Source organism: Penaeus monodon, chromosome 6 (genome assembly GCF_015228065.2).
Source record: "Penaeus monodon isolate SGIC_2016 chromosome 6, NSTDA_Pmon_1, whole genome shotgun sequence".
Taxonomy (NCBI): domain Eukaryota; kingdom Metazoa; phylum Arthropoda; class Malacostraca; order Decapoda; family Penaeidae; genus Penaeus; species Penaeus monodon.
In genome coordinates this window covers 57,248,671-57,256,326 of record NC_051391.1, presented here as the reverse complement: position 1 = coordinate 57,256,326, position 7,656 = coordinate 57,248,671, and the positions used below count along the sequence as shown (strand labels likewise).

The 7,656-nt window shown below is 38.7% G+C and overlaps 1 protein-coding gene across 1 annotated transcript in view; it reads right to left on the bottom strand.

The window, feature by feature from the left end:
- LOC119574700 overlaps positions 1-7,656 on the bottom strand; it is a gene marked incomplete in the record, with an annotated part of 93,915 nt that overhangs the window by 85,096 nt on the left and 1,163 nt on the right.

Below are 7,656 nucleotides of genomic sequence, written 5' to 3'. Positions count from 1 at the left end.
CCACCCCCCCCCCCCCCCCCCCCCCCCCCCCTCCCCCCCCCCCCCCCCCCCCCCCCCCCTTTTTTTTTTTTTTTTTTTTTTTTTTTAATTGGTTTTTTTTTTTTTTTGGGTGTTTTTTTTTTTTTTTTTTTTTTTTCCCTAAAAATTTTTTGGGCTTTTCCTTCCTTTTTTTTCCCTCTTTCCCATCCCCCTTCGCCTTACCTGGCCCCCCTTCTTTTCTCTCCTGTTTTAAATTTTCCCTCCTCTTCTTTTTCCCGTCCTCTTTTGTTTCCTTTTTTTTTTTTTTTTTTTTTTTTTTTGTTTTTTTTTTTTTTTTTCCCCCCTTTTTTTTCTCTTCTCTCCCCACTCCCCTCCTCCCTCCTCCTTTTTCCCGTTTTTTTTGGGGTCGGGGTTTTGCCCCTTCTTCCTCCCCTTTTTCTCCTCTTTCCTCCTTCTCCTCTTCCCCTCCTTTCCCTTCCCTCCTCCTTCTCCTCTTCCTCCCCCTCCTCCTCCTCCTCCTTCTCCTTTCCTCCTCTTCTCCTCTTCCTCCCCCCTTTTCCTCCCCCCCCCTTTTTTTCCCCTTCCTTCTTTTTTTTCTCCCCCCATACCCACCCAAAAGCGTCTACAATTTGCCATGGGGTGGTCGACCTACCCTTTGCCGATAATGATCAAAAAAGCCACGTTAGGTATTTTGCTTTCTTTGCTGTTAAATTCCCTCAAAAAATAATGTTGATCATAGTCTTACATTGAAATGTGTGTCCTCACTTCAGAAAGGGTTTTTTCGAGTTATCGTGAGACTGGAATGTGAGGGTCGTACCAAAAAAGTTCGAGAACCCCTGCACCAGGCAACAAGGTCAGTGTTACTGACCACCAAATTTATTAAACTTTATTCTTAAATTACATTATCGTTATTGCCGCAACTACCCGAGGTTTGTGGGAAAATTATTTACTTAGATTCGAACTGAGCAGTAATGGTGGGCGTAATCGATTACTTGTAATCATATGTCAATACAACATGAAATTTCTCAGTAATCGATTATATTTTCTTGCAATCGATTACCAAATTACTCCCAGAGTCAGAACTAATGACCGTCTCAGTATATTTCAATCTAACAAAACTCAGCTACTTTTTTTTTATTCTGCAAGGTATTTCTTTGTTATGAAGTAATAAATATTTCTGATTTATTTTTTAAAAAATCAGATGCATATTTACTCGCCTTGTTGCTTCACGTCCATTATTGCCTGGGTGTTTGGGTGGTATAAAGGTAAAGGAGAGGGGGAAAGAGAGAGGGGAAAAAGGAGAGGAGAGAGAGGGGGAAAGAGAGAGAGAGAGAGAGAGAGACTTCACTTTATACAAGTGAAGGTAACAAACTTTCGATTATGTCGCAAAAAGAGTATCGCCCACCTACGAGAGCATGGTTACTGTCTTTGAAAAGGCTCGTGGGTGGCTCGCATTTATTCCCGTGTTGAGTGTCTGCCGAAGATGCACCGGACATAGAAATATAACTTCCAGTTTTATCCAGTTTCCTTTATTCTATAACATAAACTTTAAAACAGTGCATATTACAATAAATATTAAAGAAAAAAAAAGGGGATAAAGGAAAATCTTTATCAAACAAAAATCAAATTCAGTTCGACATCCTTTGTGTTTTTTTCTACTAATACAAATCAATAATAGTCACGAAAATAGATATAAAAAGAATAAAGGTGAGATGGGATCGAGGCAGTCAACACCCTCGCATCTTTCTGTCGTTTCCTTGGACGAACAAACAGTCAGTCCTTCCCTTCGAGTTTTCGCGATTTTTCTTTCATGTACTTTACTTTGATCCGTTGCTCCATTCCCAACTCATTCCTCGACGCAGTCAAAAATCATTGCCACGGACTAATTCGTTTTTGGTCTTCAAGGCCAAAAAGGGTGGTGGGCTGTTGGTGGTGGGGTAAACGGGGGTGACCCTTTTTATTACTCAATAGCTCTACACACACGGCTTTAGTATTTATCAAAAGTCACTTACCCTCCTGAAAAATTCAATTTTCGAGAAAAAATAAGTTTTTTAAATACCCACAGCGATGCAGACCCGTGCGGGTTGAGAGGCGGGATTGGTCTGAAGGAGAATGGCGATCCATTCTCTCTTCCGGGACTTCCTCCCCTTTTTTCTTTGCGAAACAATTTAAGGAACTCAGCCATTTTCAGGCATCTCAGTATTTTTAAAGATTTACACTCTTAGTTCTACGCTAAATTTTGCATGTTAATAGCCTTAAAAAATAAGAATAGTAAATGAAATGTCGGTGGGGGTTGGGGCAATTCGCCTTTGCTCTCCTGTGGTCAAAACATCTTTACATTTATAACCAATACATTTTATCAAATAAAAATATCGATCTAAATAGGGGCATTTAGAAACCTTAAAGACTTTAGTTTAGAATTTCTTTTCCAAAAATAGATTTATTCCTACAAAAAATATTTTATATCCTAACGAGATAAGCACAAACATTCTACTTGCGAACTCCACAAGCAGAAATTTTTGAAGCAAAAGCAAAATTAATTTTCAAGAAAATTACACCCCAAATTTTTGTACATATATACAAATGTATAAAGGGCCTGATCAAAAATTAAACGTACAAACACGTACAAATTTAATTCAAAAGAGCGGTTACATAAAGAAAGAATCCATAAAGCTGATGGCTGATGTACGCATTTAAAAACGGGGATACCATAAAAACAATAAAATGACTGGATAGCTTTACCATTCCCCTCCCTGTGCCGGAACGAGGGAGGCATTTTAAACAAGGGGGGGGGGGTAATAGACAAAACCCCCGTCCCCCCAAAAAAGAGTACTAAAAAACGAAAAGAACAAACACTTTTCATTTAATATGATCAAGCATCACCCGAAAAATAAAGTACGAATGCCAACCCTCTTTGATAAGCCGGCTAAAAATACATTCTTTTCCCTTTAAAAAAGGATTGAGGTTGTTTGTACCTCGGGCAGTATACCAAGCTGATTTGCGATGTAAAAGTAGGAAAAATTTTTTTTTTTATTGTTTGCTTTTTTTGGGTTTTTTTTACCCCCGACGAAAAAGAGAAGTGACGTCTTTCAGGGCCAAAAACAACGTTTACATATCTATGTGTTACTGGTTTGTTTACGGGGTCCCCCCCCCCAATTTTGACATTGTTTGGTTGCGAGAAAAAATAGTACGATGGATTGTCACCCGGCAAGAGACCATTGTGATTCAAAAAACTAGTTCGTAGACTCCAGAATTAGCAGGAAATACAGTTTATTTATTTTTTTTTTTTCCCAAACCTCCCTCAGGAGTCCCCTGCTCCCCCCACCTAGCTCCTTCGCTGCAATTCCTTGGCATCCCCGCCGCCCCCGTCTCTTTCTTCCCAAAAAACTGCGCCTTGGTTTTTTGGAAATTTTGCATAGCCAGTTCGTTTGCAGATATCCGCCGGGTCTTTATCCTGCCTCCCGAGCCGGAAACCCCATCATTATGGGGGCTACTTCAGAACTCTCTCTGGGCCCTTTATACCGTGCCCATCAGGGAAACAAGGGGAAGAGAGCATGAAAAACCCTCTCTCCTTTTTAGAATGAGATTCTTTTCTAAGCAATATAAAAGTTATCGTACTGCCCAAAAAAGTTAGTTAAATAACATTTTAAAGAAAATGGGGGAAAAAAGACATTATCTGAAACAGACATATACCAAGTTAAACCACATTTTCCTTTTTCCGAATAAGATTTCCCCGCCCAAAGAGACCCCCCCTTAACCACGAAAAAAAAAGCAAGGAAGAAAACAGTCAGTGGGAAACCCCCGTTACTTGGATAGCTGTTCCCGCCACCCCCATTTAGCCGTCCCTTGGCGCTCTGAATGCAGCCGTTGCTTGCCGGAGTATAGTTGGTCTAAGGCACTGCACGCAGGACGACATTGGCCCTGTGCGAGGTGTTTTTCTGCTTTATCTAAGCTGCTCTAATAAACATCCTGTCGTCAGTTGATATCTATGATTAACAAGCCAGTTTCCTGTCATGGGCGTCGCGGCGGGTCTCGGAGGGCGCGATGCTCCCCACACAGGATTCCTTGTCATCGGCGTCCGTACATGTACATACACATACACATAGACACATATACACACGTCTGTCATTTTGCATATACCTCAGCCAATCTGCAACTAAGACAAAGCCGTCGGACGTGGGGAAGGGAGGAGGAAGGAACTCACCCCTTCTTTCCCGTAAAGAAATTTGCGTCGTAGCCATTTTGCATAACAAAATTTTGGCTATAAATTCACTAACGTTTTAAAAATTTTTTAAATCTGAGAAATTATACTACGTGAAAAAAACAATTTTTACTATTAATAAAATATATATATTATATAAATAATATTTTATATAATATAATAATAATATAATATATATTAAAAAATATTATGTATATATTATAGATATATATATATATTATTTTAATATATATTATATATTAAATAATATTTATTTTTCTATATGTCTACAAAGACAATCTTCTTCTTTCTTCTTTTATAGGGTTTTAGACTATATATAAAGACAATCTTAATCTCGAGTGGAATAAAACTGAACATCAAAGATAATTGCTTAGGGGCAATGCGAAAAGAAAATAGTCCATTAATCAAATATCAATGGCATTAACATGAGATTAAATAAAAAGTGAGCGAAAACATCATGAAACTAAACGTCGCTTAATAAGTAACAAGCCTGTAGTGGGCAATGCTTGTTAGAGCGACGGAAGTAAATGCTTGTACTGTTTGCTCGACTCGGGTTTCTTGTGGATGTGGACACTGATTCTAAGATCGGAAAGCAGTAATATTTAATAATCAATGTTTACCTAGTATCGTGGTGTAAAGCTTATATACGATTGTAATATATGTTTGAGTTTTACAAAATCTTAACCGAATATCAAATGCTTTACTGAGCTTTACTAATCCGAAATCTGGGTTTTGCCATCGCATTCAAACACTTTGCCGTCATGGTGGTAACTTTGCCAGAAAGTCAAGTCAGTTAGAGGTTGTCGACTCAATATTCTAATTATTTTGAGTTGAAGAGTTGTTGTTTTTGTTGTTGTTGTGACCCCTTATGGAAAAAAAAAGGACGCTGCTCCCAGTTAAGCTAATTCCTTTTGACTTATCCCTTCGCCTATGCGTTCTGTGTAAAACAGACCCAATTTACCCATGATTACATATAGGCCCGCGGTACCCCATCGGTGGGTGGCGTGGGGGCGGTAGGTAGGTTCGTTGTTCGTCATTATTCATATTAAGAATATACAGTCCTGTCTTTCCGGAATACTGTATTAGATTTAGGTGAATTAAGACTGCTGATTTTTTTTTTCTTTTATCTTTTAGGCTTAACAAAATGGAACGGTGATGTTGGGGGGGCGGGGGATGTATCGAATTTTGAAAAACCCCGGGGTAGGACAAAAAAAATAAAATATAAAGGCTTATAAAAAAAATTCTGAGGGGCAAAAACGCCTTTCTTTTTAAAAAAAAGCATATATTAGTGTTTGGAAGCAAAATTTTGGAAAGGGGCAAAATTTTAATATACTGTCAAAGAGCCGGACCAAATATTTTTGGGTGAGAAGCTCTCACTATTTGGTTTCCAAAAAGTGCTTGAGGGTTTTCTGTAGACAGTTGTACGTAGATGTTCGTTTTCTTTGGAAAAACGGTGAAAAAGCAAATTATGTTTTTCCCAAAAAAACACTAAGTTAAAGTAGGTGTTGGGCACTGCCATTCGGGGAAAAAATGGCAACATGTAGCTTTGGGTTTAAACATAAATGTACGTCTATATTTTTCTTTGTAAAGGGGGATCTAAAACACTTTTTAAAATTTTTTAACCAAATACTGTCGAGGTGACACAGGTGCCCCACGTTGGCATTGTGAGGGCCAGTGGGTGGGCCTAATGGAACACTGGTGGGACATCTTCTCTTGCAGCAGCATGTATGAAAGATTTAAACTGGTTTTGTGCACACAGATGGTGACAGTGAATCTCCTGGTTGAGTGTCACCCTAAATTTTTTATAAATGTGTTTTTCACAAAGACAGAGTAATAAGTAAAACAATATGAAAATGCAGACGTGGGAATTCCAAGGACACTACCTTCCACAAGGGGAGCGCAGCGGAGATCGCGAGCAGGAGCAGGAGGCGAGCCCAGGACCCCGGACTATCGTGGCCAAGGGAAGGGAAGCGGAAGGTTCTTTTGGCGTCACCAGCGAAGGACTTTCAGGACACAGAAACGCAGCGCAGGAGGGAGAAACACCTGTCACGCCAACGGCAGGGGGAGTCCATCTGTCTCTCTCATGGCCGCTTTTGCAAGGGAAGTTAAAGAGAGAAGATTAGAAGGGGGGGGGGTAGGTTTTCGGCGTTGTGATGATTTGAAGGATTTTTTATGTCGAGGTCAACTAAATATACATTATGTTAACGGGATGGGTGGATGTGAGTGTGTATGTACGTGCTTCTGCGTGCGTATGTATGTCTGTGTGTTTACAAAGTGCATATCATCATTATTATTGAATTTATCATTTTGAATTGAAAAATGGTGGTTTATTTCCTTGTCCACTGGAAAATACACAATGATGAAGAATGCCATCGCAGGACCAATAGCGACGAACGCGACATGGACGGCCTCCTCTCGCGCCCCACGACCCGGGAGGGAAATAATGCGGGACATGTGCCCCCCCCCCCCCAACCCCACACAGTCTTGGCTCCGATAGTAGGGGAGGGCACGGAAGGCACCAGGGAAAGTGCGGGGTAAAACATGAATAAGATAATCAAAATACGTCCCCATAATAATAACAGCAAAGAATCCTCCGCGTAATCACGGGCAGAGTCTGTCCGCTGCTTCATCCCGCCGCACAGACCTGGTGGCTTCTCTGCGGCCCGGACGGGGTAGGCGAGCGGCCGACTGTGTTTGGACCAATTCTCTGTAGATTAGCATATTTCACTCCGATGGATGGTAGCAGTTGCCCTGCTGCCATCCATGCCCTGCCCTACTGTCTGGGCATTGTGGGTATTTGGGGTTTCCGTGGCACAATTCATTTTATAATATATATATATATATTATATATATATATATATATATATATGTTATATATAATTGATATATATTATATACATATATATATTATTATATATAATTATATTATTATATATTATATATTTATATATTTAAAAATTAATTTAATATAATATTTTATATAATATATATATATATAATATCTATATAAATTTTATATAATATTATATCTATATCTATCTATCTATCTATCTATCGAAACATCTATCTATCTATCTATCTCTCTTCTATCTATATCTATATATAATATATATATATATATATATATATAATCATTATATATATTATAATATAATAATATATATATATAATAATGGGGAGTAGAGATAAGAGGGATCATCGAACCGCTATCTCGTGATCGACCATGCGAAGGTATTCTGAATATTTACATGATGAATATCAATGTTAATATATATTAACTTGATATATCAAGACAGCTTTTAGACAATACCAATTTTTTGCCATATGTCGATGTTACCCATCAATTTAAGGCAATTCTCTATGTTTTGAAAGAAAATGAATAAATAAAATGTAGGTAGAACTATTTTAATCCGAGAAGCGACGCAATAATGAATATGTCATCAAAAAGATTACAA